The 22,536-nt window shown below is 38.6% G+C and overlaps 1 protein-coding gene, 1 non-coding gene and 1 pseudogene across 2 annotated transcripts in view; all 3 read left to right on the top strand.

Annotated features, from left to right (window-relative positions):
- LOC134326798 (E3 ubiquitin/ISG15 ligase TRIM25-like) overlaps positions 1–7,970 on the top strand; it is a 57,113-nt pseudogene extending 49,143 nt beyond the window's left edge.
- LOC134326271 (zinc finger protein 585A-like) overlaps positions 1–22,536 on the top strand; it is a 338,798-nt gene that overhangs the window by 293,217 nt on the left and 23,045 nt on the right. The gene's annotated exons all lie outside the window — the stretch shown is intronic.
- Positions 13,587–13,705, top strand: LOC134327154 (5S ribosomal RNA). Its single transcript, XR_010014688.1, has one exon. It is a non-coding gene; the product is annotated as a 5S ribosomal RNA (ribosomal RNA).

Genomic DNA, 22,536 nt, shown 5'->3' with positions numbered 1-22,536 from the left:
GGGATCAAATAGAGCATTTACAACTCCCTGGGAATATACAGTGGGTATAAAAGTACTGGGGGTGTTTCTTGGAACCACTGATTATCAATTGAAAAACTGGGAAGGCGTGATGGATAAGGTTTCAACAAAGCTGGCTGGCTGGAAATGGTTAATGCCAGAACTTTCCTATAGAGGGAGAGTTTTAGTTACAAACAATCTGGCTGCCTCCATGCTGTGGCACAAGTTTATTGTTTTAGAACCTCCAGAGCAGTTAATACACAGAATCCAGGGCAAACTGGTAGATTTCTTTTGGTCTGGGCAACACTGGGTGCGTGCCCCAGTATTATACCTTCCTAAACAGGAAGGAGGACAGGGGCTGATCGATCTGAGAAGTCGTGTTGATTCCTTTCGTTTACAGACCATTCAGAAGTTGCTATTCACAGAACATTTAGGATGGGCAGGAATTGCTCGCGCTCTACTCAGAAAAGCAACAAACATGAACTATGATCACCAGTTATTCCTTTTAAATTTGACAGACCTAGAAATTACAAACTTGTCACCGTTTTATCAGTCTGTGCTGAAAGTCTGGCGAACAACCCTCTCAATCAATAGAAAAACAATAGAACCAGGAGAATGGATCATGACAGAACCATTGTTTCATAACCCATTTCTCCCTCTTAGACTGCTGGCTTCAAGGTGTTTGAAAGAGGCTTTTGTGAGGGCAGGATGCACATTATTGGGGCATCTTAGGGAACAGGTTGGTTGGAAATCGCCAGAATCGCTTCAAATCGCAACAGGGATACGTTCCATGCGTCTGTTAAAACAGATACTGGATGAAGTGATAGCGATAGTCCCAGGAATCTGCAGAGAGGTGATAGAACAACAGCACCTGCAGATCCATACAAGGAACATGTGCTTTCCTCCCATCAGTGTTTCAGCACTGAGAGTGGGAGAGAATGAAGATGTGAACAGTATCTTGTCCTTTGATACACCCCTGTTAGGAGATCTGAAGGACTTGAGGAAAAAAGCAATGTATATCACATGTGTGAAAGTGCGCCATCAGAGTGTCCTACAACAGGTGCAGGCATGGAAGTGGTCAGGAGTGTTTGGGCATGGCCTTTTGATGAAGGGACACTGGCATTCTCTTTATAAGCCCCCCATTGAGAAGCGGGTTGGAGATCTCCAGTGGAGACTGATCCACAAGGCCATAGCCACTAACAAACATGTAGCCCATTTCAATTCAGAGGTGAGGTCAAACTGTCCCTTTTGTGGAGCTGTTGAAACAGTTGAACATCTTTTTATTCTCTGTCCCAGACTAAGTCGTCTGTTTCAAATACTATCCAGGTGGTTTGGAGAATTTGATGAGCGCTTCTCACATCAAGCATTTATTAGTAGTGTCAAATACAATTTCAAATACCGAAAGAAAATCTGTCTCCTTAACTGTGTCTTAGGCCTCGCTAAGTTAGCGGTGTGGAAAAGCTGTAAAAACAGAATAAGGGGAGCTGGAGCTGTTAGTGCTGAGGGGATTTTAAGAGGAATGTTAGCCGCCCGGATCAGAATTGAATATACATATTTCAAACTGGTTAACAATCTTGCAGAATTCCGTACGATGTGGTGTATAGGAAAGATTTTATGTGATGTTGAATATTAAGGTTTTGAACCATAATTAAAATTTTTAAGTACTAATGTTTATTTATTTATCTATCTATTTGTTTTATTTTTATTTATTTATTTATTTTCTTCCACTTTGCTTAGTTAGTCTCTTTCTCTCTCTCTCTCTCACTCTCACTCTCTCTCCTTTAGTTCAGCAGAAGTGAAACTGATCTGATCCTGTTCTGTTCGAGTGCGGATCTGTTCCGTGTCTGTGTTTGTAGTTTTGTTGATAATTGAAGTTGATGAACGCAGGTGAGTTTATACATTTCCACACTTCTGTACATTACTGTGTATTGTTACTTTATGTAGTTCAGATTGTTGATTTGATTTAAACACACTTGTTTTGAACAGAACACTCACGAACTAAACCAGGAAGTCTTGGACATTCGCCTGACATTCGAGTTTCTTTCGGCTCGTTCTCGGCTAATAAACATCTAAAAATAAGTGAAACTGCATTAACTGATTCTGCAGTAAACAAGGAACAAACTACAATCAAATATGTTTAAAACGTTTTTTCTGTACATTTTTATTTTCTGTTATTTTGTAAATGTGAGGTTCATCTGAGTTGAAATGATAAGGAAGTTTAAGGGAGCGTCTACAAAGTGCATGAAGCCGAGGTGTAGTTATTACCCAGTGGCATGTACCATTCAATATAACTGTATAAAGTCCTACAGTATGGGTACAATAAAAATATGTAGTGTCAACAATTCTAAAATCAATAATTTTAATATAATAAACGATGCAATAGTTACCTAGTGACATGTACCACCCACTACACTTACATTACATAAACAAACCCTACAGTGTGGGTGCAGTAATAAAGAATTAAAAGTAAAAAAAAAAACAAAAAAAAAAACTGTTTTTTTCTACAACCAAGGATGTAGTAGTTAACTAGTCACTTGTACTAGTTACTACAACCACATTATAAAAGTCCTAAAGCATGGGTACAGTAACGAATCATAAAATGTACTACAGTAAAGGTACAGTAAAGGTACAGTAATAATAAAATATAAAAGATTAACAACAATTAAGAAATGCAAGTTTTGATAAGATGAAGGTTGTAGTAGTTAACTAGTGTCTTATACTACTTACTACAACAACATTGCAAATTTAAAGTCCCACAGCATGAGTACAATAGATAATCAAAAAATTTTAAATGAACAGAAATCGAGAAACGTAAACATGAACATAACGCTCACGAACTAAACCAGGAAGTCTGAGCTGCTGTAAATAACCTGATGCGTTTACTGGTGTTTCTGTTTACGTGTAGAAAAATGGCTGAGTCCAAAAATTCAGTAACTGAGGACGAGTTCAGCTGTTCAGTCTGTCTGGAAACACTGAAGGATCCAGTAACTACACACTGTGGACACAGTTACTGTATGGTGTGTATTAATAACTGCTGGGATCAGGAGGATGATAAGGGAACATACAGCTGTCCACAGTGTAGACAAACCTTCACTCCAAGACCTGTTTTGAGAAGAAGCACAATTCTGGCTGGAGTTGTGGAGAAACTAAGGAAAACAGAACTTCAAGCTCCACATCCTGGTCACTGTTCTGCTGGATCTGAAGATGTGGAGTGTGATTCCTGCACTGGGATAAAATACAAAGCAGTAAAATCCTGTCTGGTGTGTTTGGCCTCTTTGTGTGAAACTCACCTTCAGCCTCACTATGAATCTTCTGCTTATAAGAATCACAAGCTGGTTGAAGCCTCCAGACGACTCCAGGATCAGATCTGCTCTCAGCATGATAAACTGCTGGAGGTTTACTGTCGTACTGATCAGCAGTGTATCTGCCTGATGTGTATCATGGATGATCATAAAGGACATGATACAATATCAGCTGCAGCAGAAAGAACTGAGAAACAGGTAAAAATATTACACAGCTCTCTTTTACAAGTAACAACTCATTAGCATTTACACTGACATTGTTTATGTGGTGCTCGTACACAATACAAGTAAATTCTGAATTGTTATTCTGTGTAGAAGCAGCTGCTGAAGATCCAGAGAAAATTCCAGGAGAAAATCCAGAACAGAGAGAAGGAACTTTGTGAGCTGATAAATGCTGTGGAGTCTCACAAGGTAAGTTTTATAAACAAAAAGCTCTTAGGATCAGTCCGACTCTCCTCCATTAAACCAATCTCCATTAAAAATGAGATATTTTAGATCTCAGACTTTAACTCTCAACTTTGGAAGTGATGGAGCATTTTTTTTTCATGAATTTAAAAAATCTTTAAAATCTGCCTGTTTAGTTGGTAATTGATGCTGTACAACAATTCTGAGGTTGTGCTAATAATTATAAGGGTGATAAGATCAGATTAGGACTTTGACTGGGCCACCCAAAAGGATTATTGATTGTTGCTTTGGATCAAGCTGCTTAAACATAAATGACTGTATAAGATTTCTGGTAAAGACTTGAGAAGATCACTACATTGAATTTCCCTGTCCTGGCCAGGCTGCTGTTTCCTGATACTCAAAAGAGTTTCTGTAACAGTATGCTACCACCAGCACATTTTACAGTATATATGGTGTTTTTAGGGTTTATTAGATTTAATCCACACATATAATTTTGAATTAAGAACATACAGGAGCAGGTGTGTTGTATCAAAATCTGTGAGGAAATATAACATGCTGATAAATGCAGTAAAAACTAAAGTGATGATGAACACTGAAGAAGTGCTGGAGTTTAAGGTAGAAGGTAGAAGACTGGAACTCTATCTTATATTTGGGAAGTAGAGTATCAAATACTGCATCATGTGGACATGATGATGATGGTAACATTTTCAAGGGTATGAAAAGTCAAGCCATTTAGCACCATCTACAAGCTATGAGTGATGGAAGTCTGGCCAGTAGCTACATATGAATGTGAAGGATGGACAAATATCTGAGTGAGAAATGTTTCCTCTTTCTGAATCTTCTAACAGTGTTCTGCACAGACAGCAGTGAAGAACATTGAGAGGATCTGTACTGAACTAATCAACTCAATTAACAGAAGATGCTCTGAGCTAAAAGATCTGATCAGAGATCGAGAGACAGCAGAAGTAAGTCGAGCTGAAAAAGTCCTGGAACTGTTGGGACAGGAGATTGTAGAGCTGAAGAGGAAAGATGCTGAACTGGAACAGCTTTCACACACAGAGGATCCCGTCCATTTCCTCCAGGTAACAGAGCTAAAAATATTATATTATTGCTGCACCAGTCCAAGTAATAAATTACAGCGGAACCTTGTAACTTGATGTCCCCTAAACTTTGAAACTTGATGCCTTTCGTTGAGAAATCTGTCCCCCTAAACTTGATTATTGTTAGCATTCATTCAAACAAGTTGGGCAGAGCCAGAAACACAAGAGAAACAACATCACAATTATGATTCAAGATGTTATGATGATATGATGTTATTGTTATTTGGAGAAACATCACTCTGTGCTTCATGTCTGTCGTCCATCATTTGTGATTCATCATCATCTTGTTGTTTCTCTGTGAACATTATCTGTCTGGATGTAGAATTTTCAGTCTCTCTCGACTCCTGCTGGATCTGCAGAATCAGCCGCCATCAGAATCAGTCCTTTCCTCTCATTTGATGATGTTACAAAGTCTGTATCTCAGCTGAGAGAGAAAGTAGAAGAATTCTGGAAAGAGCCGTGTGAGAAGATACCAGATGGAGGTGAGTTCAAGCCCTTAGTGTTCCATTGTCTCCAAAATGCTTCAGTACTCAAACATCAAACAAAACAATCAAATCCACCAACATGAACATTTTACATCTAACAACATCATTCATTTACTTATTAACCCAGTACTGGTCATGGTCACAGTGAGTCCAGGGTTGAAGGAAATAAACTCACACTTGGTCACTTAAGGTCACTTTAGACAAACACTGGGAGAACATGTCAAATATTTATTTACTGTGATTAGTGATTGTACTGTTACTCTTTCTGCAGTAAAGAAAGTCCGGATTACTTCACCTCGTGAACCTGAAATCAGAGAAGATTTTCTACAATGTAAGTTTCTCACGAGCACGCAAACATACACAGTGCAGTGAAAAAGTATTTGCACCCCCCAGTTATCTGTATTTTTACATATTTGTCACACTTCGGAGGTCATGAAGTTAAAACAAGTAAACAATCATTTAAACTGCTGTCTGTATATTTTTGATCCAGGAGATTTTATGAGTCTCAATCATTCAGTCACAGAAACCACTGAAACACACACACACACACACACACACACACTACATTTACATTTTCAGCATTTAGCAGATGCCTTTATCCAAAGCGACTTACATTACAGTTACAGTATACAGTCTGAGCAATTGAGGGTTAAGGGCCTTGCTCAAGGGTCCAACAGCAGCAATGTGGCAGTGGTGGGGCTTGAACCAGCGACCTTCTGATTACTAGTCCAGTACCTTAACCACTAGGCTACGGCTTGCCTAGCCTTACACACTCTTACACACAATTCAACACACACACAATTCAAAGAGCTTAATTAGCATGACTGTGTGTTTGTTGTTGGATTGTGTGTTGCTGTTGTGTGTCTGTGTACTGTTTGTGAATGTGTCGTGTCTGTGGGGTGTTTTTCTATGTCTGTGTAGTTTGTGTGTTTGTGTAGCATTTGTGTGTGTTTGAGTATTATCTGTGTATTTGTGAAGTGTTTGTGTAATGTATGTATTTGTGCAGTGTTTGTGTGATTGTGTAGTATCTGTTTGTGTAGTGTTTGTGTGATTGTGTAGTGTCTGTTTGTGTAGCCTTTGTGTGTGTTTGAGTAGTATGTGTGTGTTTGTATAGTGTCGGTGTGTATTTGAGGTTGTGTAGTGTATGTGTAGTGTTTGTAATTGTGTTTGTGTAGCATTTGTGTGTTTGAGTAGTATTTGTGTGTATGTGTAGTGTCTGTAATGTATGTGTGTGTGTTCATGTGTTTGAGTAGTATTTGTGTGTGTTTGAGTATTATCTGTGTATTTGTGAAGTGTTTGTGTAATGTATGTATTTGTGCAGTGTTTGTGTGATTGTGTAGTATCTGTTTGTGTAGTGTTTGTGTGATTGTGTAGTGTCTGTTTGTGTAGCCTTTGTGTGTGTTTGAGTAGTATGTGTGTGTTTGTATAGTGTCGGTGTGTATTTGAGGTTGTGTAGTGTATGTGTAGTGTTTGTAATTGTGTTTGTGTAGCATTTGTGTGTGTTTGAGTAGTATTTGTGTGTATGTGTAGTGTCTGTAATGTATGTGTGTGTGTGTTCATGTGTTTGAGTAGTATTTGTGTGTGTTTGAGTATTATCTGTGTATTTGTGAAGTGTTTGTGTAATGTATGTATTTGTGCAGTGTTTGTGTGATTGTGTAGTATCTGTTTGTGTAGTGTTTGTGTGATTGTGTAGTGTCTGTTTGTGTAGCCTTTGTGTGTGTTTGAGTAGTATGTGTGTGTTTGTATAGTGTCGGTGTGTATTTGAGGTTGTGTAGTGTATGTGTAGTGTTTGTAATTGTGTTTGTGTAGCATTTGTGTGTGTTTGAGTAGTATTTGTGTGTATGTGTAGTGTCTGTAATGTATGTGTGTGTGTTCATGTGTTTGAGTAGTATTTGTGTGTGTTTGAGTAGTATTTGTGTTTAGACATACACACAATTACACACTGCACACACACACACACACACTCTCTCTCTCTCTTCTATGTTAATTGGTTTATTTTGTGTTTCCTCTCCAGATGTTTGTGGGTTCACACTGGATCCAAACACAGCAAATAAAATCCTCCGTCTGTCTGAGGAGAACAAAGTGGTGACCTGGAGTATAACATCACAGTCGTATCCTGATCATCCAGATAGATTTGATTATTACCCCCAGGTTGTGTGTAGAGAGAGTGTGAGTGGACGCTGTTACTGGGAGGTTGAGTGGAGTGGGGATTATAGGGTTTATATAGCAGTGTCATATAAAAGCATCAGCAGGAAGGGATTCGGTGTTGAGTGTGGGTTTGGACGTAATGATCAGTCCTGGAGTTTAAAGTGTTCTCCATCCAGATTTTTATTCATGCACAATAACAAAAAGACTGAAATTCCCATAAGGCCGAGTTCCTCTAGAATAGGAGTGTATGTGGATTATGAAGCAGGAACTCTGTCCTTCTACAGCGTCTCTGATACAATGAAGCTCCTCCACAGAGTTCAGACCACGTTCACTCAGCTCCTCTACCCGGGGTTTAGTCTTAATTACGGATCAGAAGTGAAACTGTCAGATTTAACAAATTAAATGTAAACTTTACATGAAAGTGTAACATTAAACTGTTTGGGTGATTTTAAAATCTGTGAGGCAGTGATACATTTATGAAGATTTTCTTTTTCAATTTAACCACCATTTATTCAGTGCTGTGAAAAAGTATTTACCCCCTTTCCTGATTTCTTCTTTTCTTAAATATTTATCATCTAAATGGATTCAGATATTAAAACTAAATTAAATAAAAGACAAACTGAATATTTAAAAACATAAAAGAGAAAATTTGTGTACATTACAAAATGGTAAATGTGATCATTTTCACCTTAAACTTCTTTCTTCCCAAGTCTATTATGAGCAAAATCTTAGTATAAAAATGATGATTTTCCTTTTGAACCACAGGTTGGTATTTCAGCAGTAGCGAGCGCTTATGAGCAGTAATAACTGAGAGACGTTTGGTGTTTCTAGGCTGTTTAGTACATTAAGCCACATGATGTGTTTTAGACTCTCCTGGAGAAGCTGATTCTCACCTGATTTCTCCTGAGCTGTAAAACACAAGTTTAAAAGTGAAACCAGCACATGGTGAGGAATAATACAGCAGAACTTAGATACATGTGGATGGTTTCAGAGGGGATTTGATTCTTTCACAGAAATAGTTCTTTGTATTGTAGTACGTTCGTTCAGCCTTCATCAGTTTATCTCTGCTCATTCAGCCTACAGCAGGTTAGACCCGCCCACTTATCCGCCAATTTACCTCCACGATGAGCCTGTATAGAGAGAGAGAGATTTGATTTTTAAAATGACATTTTATTACAACGTGCAATTATACAAATTATTTTTGTACAGGAAAGAAATATAACAGTAACATTAAAAAGTAAAGTGAAAATCACTCCTGATTAAAGTACATAATGCTTTTCTACAACACCATGTTTTTACATTATTTAATGTCATGCATCAGTTTATAAAGATGATCATGTATCAATATTTTAGACTTAACCAGAGTGTAAAATAAAACTATTGCATCATGTCCAGGTGGTTTTTCTATCTTGTTTTTCCTGCTGCTATAAATGCTCATGTTGGTTTGATCTAGAATAAAATTCAGTAGAATCAGTAAAATCTGTATGATGTGGTAATATGAGATCTTCTGACCATGTTGAAAAAAATGCTTGTGATGTCGCCCTCTTGTGGCACCTTTGGAGGGCGACATCACAAAGATTTTTTAAACATGTTCACAAGATCTAAAATTACTTTTTCTTTTAACAATTCTCCAAATGTGTCACAAAGTTGTTATTATTTTTTTATATTTACATTATAATTTCCTGTAGTACGAGCGGGGCTGTGAGTGTTTTACTGTCATTCTTACTACAGTAAAACACATTTAACTGACTTTTATAGTGAAGTTCAAAATGTTGTACAGACATCGTCTCCATCTAGTGGTGCTAGATAAATTACAGCTTGTTGCTTGGGTACAAATTTGTGACTTTATTAGTGTGATTGCAGAATGCAAGCACACTATTGTTATTGTTTATTATTATTATTTTATTTTTATAATTATTAATTGTTGCCGTTGTGTTTGTTGTAATAAAAAACTCTTCATGTTTTAAAGTGTAAAACCATAAACAGCACCGTCTATAAAGATGAATCCTCTTGTGCTTATAGACTAGTTGGTTTGTAGTGTTATTTTTAAGCTTCTACTGGTGTGAATGTGTGAGTTGGAAAACAAAACATGACATTAGAGAAGCTGCTTGGAAGAACGTCTAGGACTGACTGTAGTCCTCTCTAAAGCTACCTGAGCAGTGTTGGGGTAATTACTCAAAAAAGTAATCCATTACTCATTACTCATTACTTAACTAAAATTGTAATGGGATTACTTTACTCCCCAGCTAGCACAATCATCTGGCCCAGTTCCCACTTTTCTATCGGCACAGTCGGCCGAGTGTCAGAATCGGCCAGAATCAATGTAGCCAGATCCAGCCCAGTTGTTACCACAGCTGGGTTTGGCTGGTGCTCGTAGAAACGCGTGCGCGCCGACGCTGGTTGTCAGCGCCGGCAGAACAGCGTCACCATAGCAACAGTGCGACGTGAGCCGTTGAAGAAGAGGAATCGTTTGTTCGTGTGAGGTAAATAAACGTTTAATCTTAAACACTTTTTACTTAGTAAAATGTAAGCAGAAAGTCTATTAATGAGTTTTGGATTAAGATAGAGAGCAATTTGGAAATGAAACTGTTAGGTAATGTTATCTAGTGAGTTTCAGGTTAACTGGTAGTCTGAACTGAAACACTTCAGGTAACGTTAGCTAAAAGGCTAACAGTTTCTAGCATTAGACAACAGCTGCTAAATAATTAAAGTTCATTGAATACTGTGGATAACGTTAACTTAAAAGCTACAATAAGCAACAAGAACAACAACAACAATAATAGTAATACAATAATAAGCAACAGATGACCTACCATCTCTGACTACATCCACAAGGTGGACCAACAAAGCAGGTGTGTATAATTTAAGAGTGGACAGTGAGTGGACACGGTATTTGAAAACTCCAGCAGCGATGCTGTGTCTGATCCACTCATACCAGCACAACACACACTAACACTTGCTCTGAGGTGGTCATGTGGAGGTCCTGACTATTGAAGAATAAGGTAAAAGGGGGGTAACAAAGTATGCAGAGTAACTGATGGACGACAGTGGAACTGTAGAGCTACAAAGTGCTTCTATAGATAGATAACTTTATTAATCCCATAGGGAAAGTCAGTAAATGGTTAGTAAACTATATGGTTAGTGGAGCTGATAGAAAAAGAGTATTCATACAAGGAGGTGGTTTTAATGTTATGGCTGATCGTATATAATTTTATAACCCAAAGATTGTCCCTTGTATTTTTTGTAGATATTCAAGTGTCCACTACCATCACTGAGCCACATTTGCTTATTCACCTCTCATACATGAGTAAAAACTATGAACACTACTCTGCAGCATCTAACAGCCGGTGTAGATCATCAGCCAAGGTCACAAGCTCCAGCAAGAAGGTTCTGGGTTCGATCCCCAGGTGGGGCGGTCTGGGTCATTTCTGTGTTGTTTGCATGTTCTCCCCATGTCCGCGTAGGTTTCATCCGGGTGCTCCGGTTTCCTCCCACAGTCCAAAGACATGCAAGTGAGGTGAATTGGAGATACTAAATTGTTCATGACTGTGTTTGATATAACCTTGAGAACTGATGAATCTTGTGTTATGAGTAACTACCGTTCCTGTCATGAATGTAACCAAAGTGTAAAAACATGAGGTTAAAATCCTAATAAACAAACAAACAGTACTTCTTTATATTATATATATATATATTGTTCACTTTTATAATTATTATTCTTATATGCAATTATATGCTACAGTGTATCACAAAAGTGAGTACACCCCTAAGAGACTACACCCCTAAATGTCCAAATTGAGCACTACTTGTCATTTTCCCTTCAAAATGTCATGTGACTCGTTAGTGTTACTAGGTCTCAGGTGTGCATAGGGAGCAGGTGTGTTCAATTTAGTAGTACAGCTCTCACACTCTCTCATACTGGTCACTGAAAGTTCCAACATGGCACCTCATGGCAAAGAACTCTCTGAGGATCTTAAAAGACGAATTGTTGCGCTACATGAAGATGGCCAAGGCTACAAGAAGATTGCCAACACCCTGAAACTGAGCTGCAGCACAGTGGCCAAGATCATTCAGCGTTTTAAAAGAGCAGGGTCCACTCAGAACAGACGTCTAAAGTTGGTCGTCCAAAGAAGCTGAGTGCACGTGCTCAGCGTCACATCCAACTGCTGTCTTTGAAAGATAGGCGCAGGAGTGCTGTCAGCATTGCTGCAGAGATTGAAAAGGTGGGGGTCATTCAAAAAGAGTCAGAGCCGACACGGGCTGCCGGCACTGAACCAGATGCGGCAGGCTCGGCTGGCAGGAGCTGCGCCGGAAGTGGGCCACAATTACAAGGCTAGCTGGGTACTAGGTTACCGGAGTGTTATTGCAAGGTTGTCTAAAGTTTTCAATAATTTAAAGGTTAGTACAAGGTTCCCTTAAAGGTTTCAATAATGTTAAGGTTACGGGAACGTTAGGGGCACGTTCCCAGAACTATAATGCACAACCAAACGGGAACGTTCTATTTCCGTAAAGAAAACTTTCCTGGGGAACCAAAGGGCAACCAAAATTATCCGTTCCCAGAACCAAAAACTAACGTTCCCAGAACGTTCTGGGAACCAAAAATTGTTAGCTGGGGTAATACTGTAAAAACTACAGAAATTTGTTACAGTGCACCGCTCAGCTGCTAAACCCTTTTTCACCTCCATTTTCTTCAAAACATCACAACAAATCAGCAGCATTCAGCTTTTCTTTCCTATTTACCAGAAAAGTCGTCATTTCATGCCTGCAACATTTTACAAAAACACTTGGGACGGGGGAACCTTTATAAACTAATCAAGCTCGTCATATTTAAGGCGCTGTTTACTTCAACAAAAGTCTTAAGTGGAGGACCAAAGCAATTCATTCATTTATAGACGGTGGTGTTTATGCTGTTACGCTTCAACTTATGAACAGTTAAAAAAAAAAACGACAACAAAATATTAAAACCTCGTGAAGTGGAAGACTGAATGATGGACGAGTATAAAAGGGAAACTATTCGCTTGTTAAGTGTGACGTCACGCGTCATTTCCGGGGCCAAACGAACCTAATCGCAAACGCAAACAACTATAGCTAAACCTGTGAACCTTTTTATATATATATTGTAAGATCCATATTGCACTAATTGTAATGATCTATGTTTATTGTCATAAATATTTTCTGTTTGGTTAAAGAATACTTATTTGAGGTGACTTGGTATTTCAGCTATTGATGATTTTTCCTGGTAATCAGTGTATGCTGTTATTCATTAGTCCTCTTCGGTGGAGCCTGCGGGGGGCAGAATTGTACTGACTCTATATACCGACAATATTTATCAAATACACTGAAAGAAAGAGGACGTGGAGCAACAGATTTATGATCGTAGTTTTGTTTGTTATACGCCAATTGCGAACATAGTGAGTTTTTATAAGAAACTTGGATTAACGGACGAGTCAATGTAAGAAGAGAGTTAAAATAAATTCTGTTTGTGGGAAATTTAAGGAACTCGTGTTGCTGTCGTTGGAAATTGGATTTACAAACATTACACGAGTCATAAATGTCTAGTCCTTCTCAATAGCGGTCTGGACGAGAAAAGGTCTTATTATATACATATATTATATATATATATATATTATATATATATTAGAAACATACATTAAGATACAAATAAGACAAGATGTGCAGTACACTAGTGCACTTCAGGTAATCAGAATATCATGAAAAGTTCAGGTCATTATTTCATTTCATGTCGCGGTCATATTTTTAATTCATTACATGAAAACTGACATTTCTAACTCTTTGGTTTTACTTTTAATCAGTATAGCTTATAGCTTATATAGTAAAAATCCAGAATCTCACATTATTATATGAAATTTAAAAAAAAAGCTTGAAACACGTGTAATGAATATACAATGACAGTTTATCTTTTTACATTGAATTATGAACAAAAATATTACTTCATGATATCTAATCGCAAGGAAAGCGGTAAAAAGACAGTTGGGTCGTTTATTTTCGACTCGGACCTGTTGAAGCAGTACGGGACACAGCACTGTGGCATATTGAAAATACGAGGGACTCGGCCAACTTGGACCCGGATGTGACGTATCATAAGGTCGACACGTCACCACTTAACAAGCGGATTTGCAGTATCTCTCGCTTACGGCCACACCACCCTGAGAACGCCCGATCTCGTCCGATTTCGGAAGCTAAGCAGGGTCGGGCCTGGTTAGTACTTGGATCGGAGACCGCCTGGGAATACCAGGTGCTGTAAGCTTTTATTTTATCCTCACACATCTTTACTTCAACCTCCTGCCAAAGGAACTGAACATTTTCTTTTTTTCTTCATCATCAGAGCAATACGTGAAGAAAAAGGCCAGCTGAAACTTTCATTCTGAGTAAAGTAAAGCACCTATCCATCCTGGCTGTACGAAAGGAAATTATTTTGTAAATATAAAAAAAAAAAATCAACGAATTACTTTGTTTTCCTGCTTTAGAAAATCTAACGTTTCCCTGAATTGCATTTATTATTAACTTTACTGAAAAGCCGAATTAAAATATTTAACGTTTAAGTGAATTTTAAAGTGGAGTTCATAATTATGTACAGACCTCATCCCCATCTAGTGGTGCTAGAAATAAGTTACATCTGGTTGATGGGGTAAAGATTTATGACATTATTATGTTTTATTATGATTTATTTTTCATCGTCGTTGTGTTTTTGATTATTTGTTGTTGTGTTTGTTGTTATTTTAAACAATTTCTTTTTTGAAAACTGTTCATAGGTTAAAGTGTAAAAGTATAAACACTACCGTCTATAAATGAATGAATCGTTTTGGTCTTTCATGTGACACTTTTGTTTACTTTTAACCGAAGAACATAAATTATGTTTAAAATAACAAATAATAAATGTACAAAAACCAAATGTATTTGTAAAATAATATTACAATCCCATCAACAAGATGTAAATTATTTCTAGCACCACTAGATGGGAATGATTTCTGTACATGATTTTAAACTCCACTTTAAAAGTCACTTAAAAGATTTTTAATTTAGTTACTATTATTAAACACAACCACACCACACCAACGTCTGCATTCCTAGTAAAAATACAGTGGCCATTGATTAGCTGATTAATACTAAATAGATCAGGTAGTCCTCTACACCAAGCATTTACAGACGTATTACAGTAAATACACAGAAGTGGCAAAGCATCACATTCATCAGAAACGGCATTAATGTTTTTGTAGGTGTGTTTGTTAAAAGTCTAAAACCAAGTACATTTATAAACGTGTTTAAATTGGTACTTACACATCCTAACACAGCAGTGCTAAGATCTCCAGCTCTTCATTTTAAATATCAGCTCTGCTATCACCTGGTCTGGCTCCTTTACTCACGATTGGCTGTGGGTTTGTAAAGGGGCGGGACAAGGGCTGAAAAACGGCCGCATCTAGAGAGAGATACATTCCAATTGGCTACGACTGGATTAGGGTGTAATTTGATTGGTCCACACTCCTGGACAAAATATGGGCCAAACCTAAAATTTGCACAGATATTTAGAAAGAAAAACAAGCCAGGCATTAGTGATGGGAATTATGGCTCTCATGGCGCATTATGGCGCTACTGGGTACCTCGATAATAATATCAATGATGAACAATCATGCACATTTGCTACCTTGCCTTAATCAAACAACACTTAAATGAGAAAAAAAGATTTATTTCAAAAGTATACGAATTGACAACAAGTATATTTTAATAACAATAGTTCAACAAAAAATAGTTTTAAATAATTGCAAATAAATAAAGTTTGTATCATCAGTTGTTTAACACATTACATTACATTTCAAGCATAAAAATCATTAAAAAACACATAAACAATTTTAGTAAAATTTACAAAAAAGTGCACAACTGCAGCATTTAGGGCAAGTTTGCATAAAAAACAAGTTCTCTGACTTTTAAAAGTTTCACTTGATTTCTCCACTCGGTAATACACGTGAAAGGCATGGCTGGATTACTGGCCAGGCCAGTGGGGCCAGCGCCCAGGGGCCCTTGAGGTCAGGGGGCCCGGGGGGGGGGGGCCTGGCCCAAAACATTTTGCGATGCCTATCAATATTTATGATACAATATATTTTTATGTCCGAGGGCCCTCCATTTTAAGACTATTAGGGACTTTGACCCCAGGGCCTCTTGGGGGCCCTAGCCATTATTATGGGGCCCCTAGTCATGCTTTTGGGCCCTAGCCATTATTTTGGGGCCCCTAGCCATGCTTTTGGGGGCCCTAGCCATGCTTTTGGGCCCCTTATGAAAATGGATGAGGTGTTGTGGCACTGCTCTGACTTCGACTTCTGGCTGTTAGGGGTCCTAGGAAAGAGGGGGGCATATTTTTAGAGGGCCCTGGTTATGAGAGCCCCTACCAGGGGGCCCTAGAGAAGAGCAGGGCATACCATTAGAGGGCCCTTGATCACGAGGGCCCCTGCTATGGGGCCCTTGACTTCCATAGAAGTCGTTTACCATGGCTCCTTGACTTTCTAGGGACCTACAAATTGCCAGGCAAGCTACCATATTTCATAACAGACGTTTTGTTGCAAATATGTGATTCAGGCCCTTACTTAATGTTTCTGAATTTGTATTGTTTCAAAATTATTATGTTCAATTTCTCTTAAGCGCAGAGACACAAATTAATTTAGCAATTTTGCAATTATTTAAATTTAAGACAAGCAATTTGTCTGATGAATGCTATCTTTGACACCGATTAAATTGAGTGAATTTGGCCAAGGGTGTGATTTCACTTATGTGAAAACAACAAGCCATTTGACTAGTTTCATGTTTCCCCTTTAATAAACAACAGTAAAGAGACCAGCGGTCACTCTAGCTCTAAAGGAATGCATGAAAGGAAAAGTGCCTTTTCATACAACAGAACTGCAAGCTAATTTTACTGAGTAGCACAATTTTGGTTTGGTGACAGATGATGAAACAGCAAGTGGTTTTGTTGTAGTAGCTGTGGCTGCGTATGCGTGTAACCCTGATATTTTGTTTGAGGATTATTTATTGGAAAACATATTTTATTCAGCTTGTTATTTAATGACTATTCAATGACAGTTTGACATGACTTGACATGTTTCAAGGCAGTGTGAAGGGGTCTCGACAATAATTAAACTTGATTTAATATCATTAACACAGCATTTTTAATATACTCAAAACCTTCCCCCTGTCTCCCTCGCCATGCCTCTCTCTCTCTCTCACACACACACACACACACACACACACACAAAACAGCATTTTTTGTAGGAGATAGTGGCTGCCCCTCCCCCACTCTCTCACTCAGTGGTGAAAAATTGTTACATTGCCCTAAATTCCCACGGGGGCTGAGCCAATCAGGTGTTGCGAGAACTTCCAAGTGAATATGCAAGATCTATATAAAACCCCCTGCCAGTATCAAAACTCCTCACATTCAGACAGTTCAGCTTGCGAACTTGCTCTGTGCTTTTACTACAACTTTTACCTTGCTATTACCAGATCAGCAACCAACATTCATCATTGCCCTTTATACTGCATTATATTATTTTATAATATATATAAATATTTTTATATTATATTATACTATACTATATTGCATATATTCTGTTACATTCTTTTCATAGTCTTTTCAAAGGCTTATATATTATATTATATTATATTACATGATATAATATTATATTACTATATATAATATATTAAACTTTGAAAGGTTCACAGCCTTTTTCAAGGCTAGTGTAACGTTGCTAACTAGCAACTCACAGCTTTTTTAAAAGCTTATTGTTATTTGCATATTACATTATTGATAATAGTAGAAGTGTAAGATTTATAATATTAGTACATACATACAATACATTTACAATAACAACAATTTATAGCTAAATAGTTATAGGTCAGCCTTTTTTTATTACATATTGTATCTGGTTCTACAATTTTGTGATTGTATTTTTTTCCTGAACATACAACATAGAAACAACATAGTAAGTATTGGATAGGAATAGGAATTAAGGAAGCAAATCAGGCAGATTTCCTGAAAAGCGTTCCTTTGATCTCAAACTTCTTTGAGAAACCGCTGGATATGAGTGAGACAAGTATTGCTAATGTTAGCAGTGATCAGAGTTCTAGCAATAAAGATGTGATCACCACTGGCTTAGTGTCACCTGTCAGTGACTATGTACCTTTGCAGACCCAGTCAGGTGCAGAGCAGGAATGCCAGCCCTGCCAGGCTACCACAGACCAGCAGCAGAAAGACCATGAAAGGAAAGTTGCAGGTGTGTCAGACCCACAATCAGACCAGCCAGCTGCATCGTGTGAGTGTCGTTTTTCAAACGAGGAGGGCAAGGACCACAATTCCTGGTGTGAAACGGTCAACGACCCTGCTTTATGGCCCAGTACCATTACCGACCAAGCCAAGTCGATTCTTGTTAGTAGAGGAGAAGCTGCATTTCAAAACAGAAGTGCTAAGTACCCAGCCTCAGTCAGGGATAGAGGCATTGGGGGTACCAGTAGGCGCTTTACAAATGCTCTACTCAGTTGCTCTCTACCCAACGGGCAAACTGTGACTAGGCAGTGGCTACTTTACTCTCCTTCAACTGGCTGTGTGTATTGTTTTGCTTGCAAACTGTTTTCCAGTAAGCACAATACTTTTGTTCATGGATTTTCTGACTGGAAACATTCAGAGCGGATTGGTGAGCATGAGGGGAGTGTGGAGCATAGGGCTTGCATGCTAGCATTATATAATCGCTCCAGAGGCACAGCAACAATTGATTCTGGTATTGTCAAACAAGTTGATGCAGAAAGACAATACTGGCGGGAAGTTTTGAAAAGAGTTGTTGCAGTCATCCAGTTTTTGGGGGAGAGGGGACTTGCTTTCAGGGGAGATGATGAGCTATTAGGATCAGCCCACAATGGTAATTTTTTGGGCATTATAGAACTCTTCCTCTTAAGGGAAAAGGTTCTGTGTCCTACTTATCATCGACAGTGTGTGAAGAATTTATCCATTTGATGGGACAGAGAACAAAGCAGGCAATTGTTAATGAGATCAAAGAATCAAAATACTTCTCTGTTATAGTTGACTCCACTCCAGACCTTGCTCATGTGGACCAACTTACTTTTATTTTCAGGTTTGTTAATAATGACGGACATGTAGTTGAGCGTTTTCTAGCTTTTGAGCCTATTGAAAACCATAGTGGGGACAGTTTGGCAGAGTGTCAAGTCAAGTCAAGTCAACTTTATTTATATAGCGCTTTTTACAATATACATTGTCTCAAAGCAACTTTACAAAATCCAGGACCAACAGATACAAAAACCCCTGTTGAGCAAGCCGAGGGCGACTGTGGCAAGGAAAAACTCCCTGAAAATTACAGGAAGAAACCTTGAGAGGAACCAGACTCAGTAGGGCCCATCCTTCTTGGGTGGCCTGGAGGATACTTTAAATAAATACACGATTTACACAAATCATACAAACACAGAATTAAATGATCTAAAAGTCATAACTGGTAATAAATAGATAAATAAACAATTAAATAATAATAGAGTTGTTATCCGCTCTAGTCTTCAATAAAGTCTGTAGTGATTTCTTGTCGTTGCAATTACTCCAGACCAGTCACATCTGACAGGAGCAGCATCGTTGTCCCGGCAGTCTCGACTTTAATCCTTAACCTCGGCGGGTAAACAGGTTTCCATCAGAATGCCCTCGGGGTAAAACAACAGAGAATGTAGTTAATAATGTACAATGCTAGTTGACAAACAGTTTTACAGAGAGTTTTAGACTCCGGCAGCCCTAATTATTACAGCATAACTAAAAGGGAGAGCGAGCAGGTAACAAGGTCATGAAGGCTTTCACAGGACATCAGCGCCCATCTCCCCACCGTCATCAAACCTGAGTGATCGGACAAGAGAGGCAGGACGACAGCAACCCAACATCCCTGATCACCACAAGTTTCTATGACCTAGAACCCCCAAGCTCTGCGCCTTTGTCTATACTAATCAAAAGCCTGAGAAAATAAATATGTTTTCAGTCTAGACTTAAACATTGAGACTGTGTCCGAATACCGAACAGAGGCAGGAAGATTATTCCAAAGTTGTGGAGCTTTGTAAGAAAACGCTCTTCCACCAGCTGTGGTCTTTTTAATTTTAGGAACTATAAGTAACCCTGCATCTTGTGAACGAAGTGGACGTGCTGGGTTGTAGTAATTAATAAACTCACTCAGATACTGTGGAGCCAGACCATGTAGCGCTTTATAAGTTAGTAAAAGTATTTTGTAATCAATGCGAAATTTAACTGGCAGCCAGTGTAGAGATGATAGAACAGGACTGATATGATCAAATTTTTTAGTTCTAGTTAGCACTCGAGCTGCTGCATTTTGAACTAACTGGAGTTTGTTTATGGATCTACCAGAGCATCCTGTTAGAAGAGCATTACAATAATCTAACCGAGAAGTTATAAACGCATGGATCAGTTTTTCAGCGTCATTAACAGATAGTATATTTCTTATTTTAGAAATGTTACGCAAATGATAGAAAGCAACTCTAGTAATATTATTAACGTGTGTATCAAATGAGAGATCTGAATCTATTGTGACACCTAAGTTTTTTACATCTGGGCTGGGAGTAACAGATAACGTGTTTAAGTTTAGCACCAGGTTAGACAACTTGTCTCTTGCAGCTTTAGAGCCAACAAGTAAAACCTCAGTTTTATCTGAATTAAGAGTGTGTCATTGCTATGGTGGAGAATCTGGGCCTAGACTTATCCAACTGTAGGGGCCAGTCATATGATAATGCAAGTAACATGTCGGGAAAGTACAATGGAGTCCAAGCTCATCTTAAACAAAGAAACCCTTTGATTTGTTATGTCCCCTGTGCAGCACATTCACTGAATTTAGTTGGTGTCAATGCAGTTGACAGTAGCCCAGAAGCTGGACGTTTTTTTGACTTTGTACAGGCAATGTACACATTTTGTGCATCATCTACACACAGGTGGGGAAAGGTTTTCCGTGATACTGATATCAAACTCACACTGAAATCACTGTCAGGTACTCGATGGAGCGCACGAGCTGAGTCAACTAAGGCTCTTTGGAAATATTATGCACAACTGAGAGAGGCATTGAATGATATGTCTAAAGATATGGAGGAGAAATGTGTAACTCGAAGTGAAGCCTCTGCACTCTGTGACAAATTGGACACGTTGGAGATGGCCTTCATGGCATACTTCTGGGACACAATACTACAGAGGTTCCAAGCCACAAGCCTGCAGCTGCAGAAGCATGATATTGACATATGTACAGCTACACAACTTCTCTTGTCTTTACGAGACTTTGTGGCAGCACAGAGAGATAACTTTGATGTGTTTGAAGGGGCAGCTTTAAATGTCACCACTGCTGTCTCCCAAGAGTACAGGCATGACCTCCAGTGTACAAAGAAGCGCAAAATTATGTCTGATGATAGTGCAGAGCCAGGTGTAGCATTTAACGGAAAGGACAAGTTTCGGATCGAAACTTTCAATGTTGTCATTGACAAACTTGTGTCCTGTCTCAACCACCGTTTGAATGCATACACACACTTAACTGAGCTATTTGATGTTCTTTTCATGCCTGACAATATGTCTAACAGTGAGCTCACTTTAAAGGCTAACTCACTCGCTGCAGCATATCCTTCAGATCTGAACATGAGCCTGGCAGATGAATTGATACAATACAAATCATTCATAACAGAAAAAGAAAAATGTCCTAGTAAAATGCTCAAAACCATGATAATTTACAACTCTTTGCCCAGGGGCCCAGACTATCCTTAATCCGTCCTTGCATGAGTACTAGAGTAATTGTTCTTCATAACAATATGGGTGGCACTTGATAACAATTTGATTTGTTAATTTCATTGTATTGATCTTAAAATAGCGGTCTGTATACAAACAAATACACTTTTTTCATAAAAGAAGTCTGAATTTCTAACTTTTTAGATTGCTCTATACATAGATTGTAACACACTTTTGTTTCTGCTACACTTTATGTGCATCAGAACTCTGTAGTCATGTACTGGTGCTGGTCATAAAATTAGAATATCATGAAAAAGTTGATTTATTTCAGTAATTCCATTCAAAAAGTGAAACTTGTATATTATATCCATTCAATACACACAGACTGATATATTTCAAATGTTTATTTCTTTTAATGTTGATGATTATAACTGACAACTAATGAAAACCCCAAATTCAGTATCTCAGAAAATTAGAATATTGTGACCAGGTTCAATATTGAACCTAATTAACTCAAAACACCTGCAAAGACCTTTACATGGTCTCTCAGTCTAGTTCTGTAGGCTACACAATCATGGGGAAGACTGCTGACTTGACAGTTGTCCAAAAGACGACCATTTACACCTTGCACAAGGAGGGCAAGACACAAAAGGTCATTGCTAAAGAGGCTGGCTGTTCACAGAGCTCTGTGTCCAAGCACATTAATAGAGAGGTGACGGGAAGGAAAAGATGTGGTAGAAAAAAGTGTACAAGCAATAGGGATAACCACACCCTGGAGAGGATTGTGAAACAAAACCCATTCAAAAATGTGGGGGAGATTCACAAAGAGTGGACTGCAGCTGGAGTCAGTGCTTCAAGAACCACCACACACAGACGTATGCAAGACATGGGTTTCAGCTGTCGCATTCCTTGTGTCAAGCCACTCTTGAACAAGAGACAGTGTCAGAAGCGTCTCGCCTGGGCTAAAGACAAAAAGGACTGCTGAGTGGTCCAAAGTTACAGTATGTTCTCTGATGAAAGTAAATGTTGCATTACCTTTGGAAATCAAGGTCCCAGAGTCTGGAGGAAGAGAGGCACAGAATCCACGTTGCTTGAGGTCCAGTGTAAAGTTTCCACAGTTAGTGATGGTTTGGAGTGCCATGTCATCTGCTGGTGTTGGTCCACTGTGTTTTCTGAGGTCCAAGGTCAACGCAGCCGTCTACCAGGAAGTTTTAGAGCACTTCATGCTTCCTGCTGCTGACCAACTTTATGGAGATGCAGATTTCATTTTCCAACAGGACTTGGCACCTGCACACAGTGCCAAAGCTACCAGTACCTGGTTTAAGGACCATGGTATCCCTGTT

The sequence above is a fragment of the Trichomycterus rosablanca genome, chromosome 14 (genome assembly GCF_030014385.1).
Source record: "Trichomycterus rosablanca isolate fTriRos1 chromosome 14, fTriRos1.hap1, whole genome shotgun sequence".
NCBI lineage: Eukaryota > Metazoa > Chordata > Actinopteri > Siluriformes > Trichomycteridae > Trichomycterus > Trichomycterus rosablanca.
This window is presented reverse-complemented; position numbering and strand designations above follow the sequence as displayed.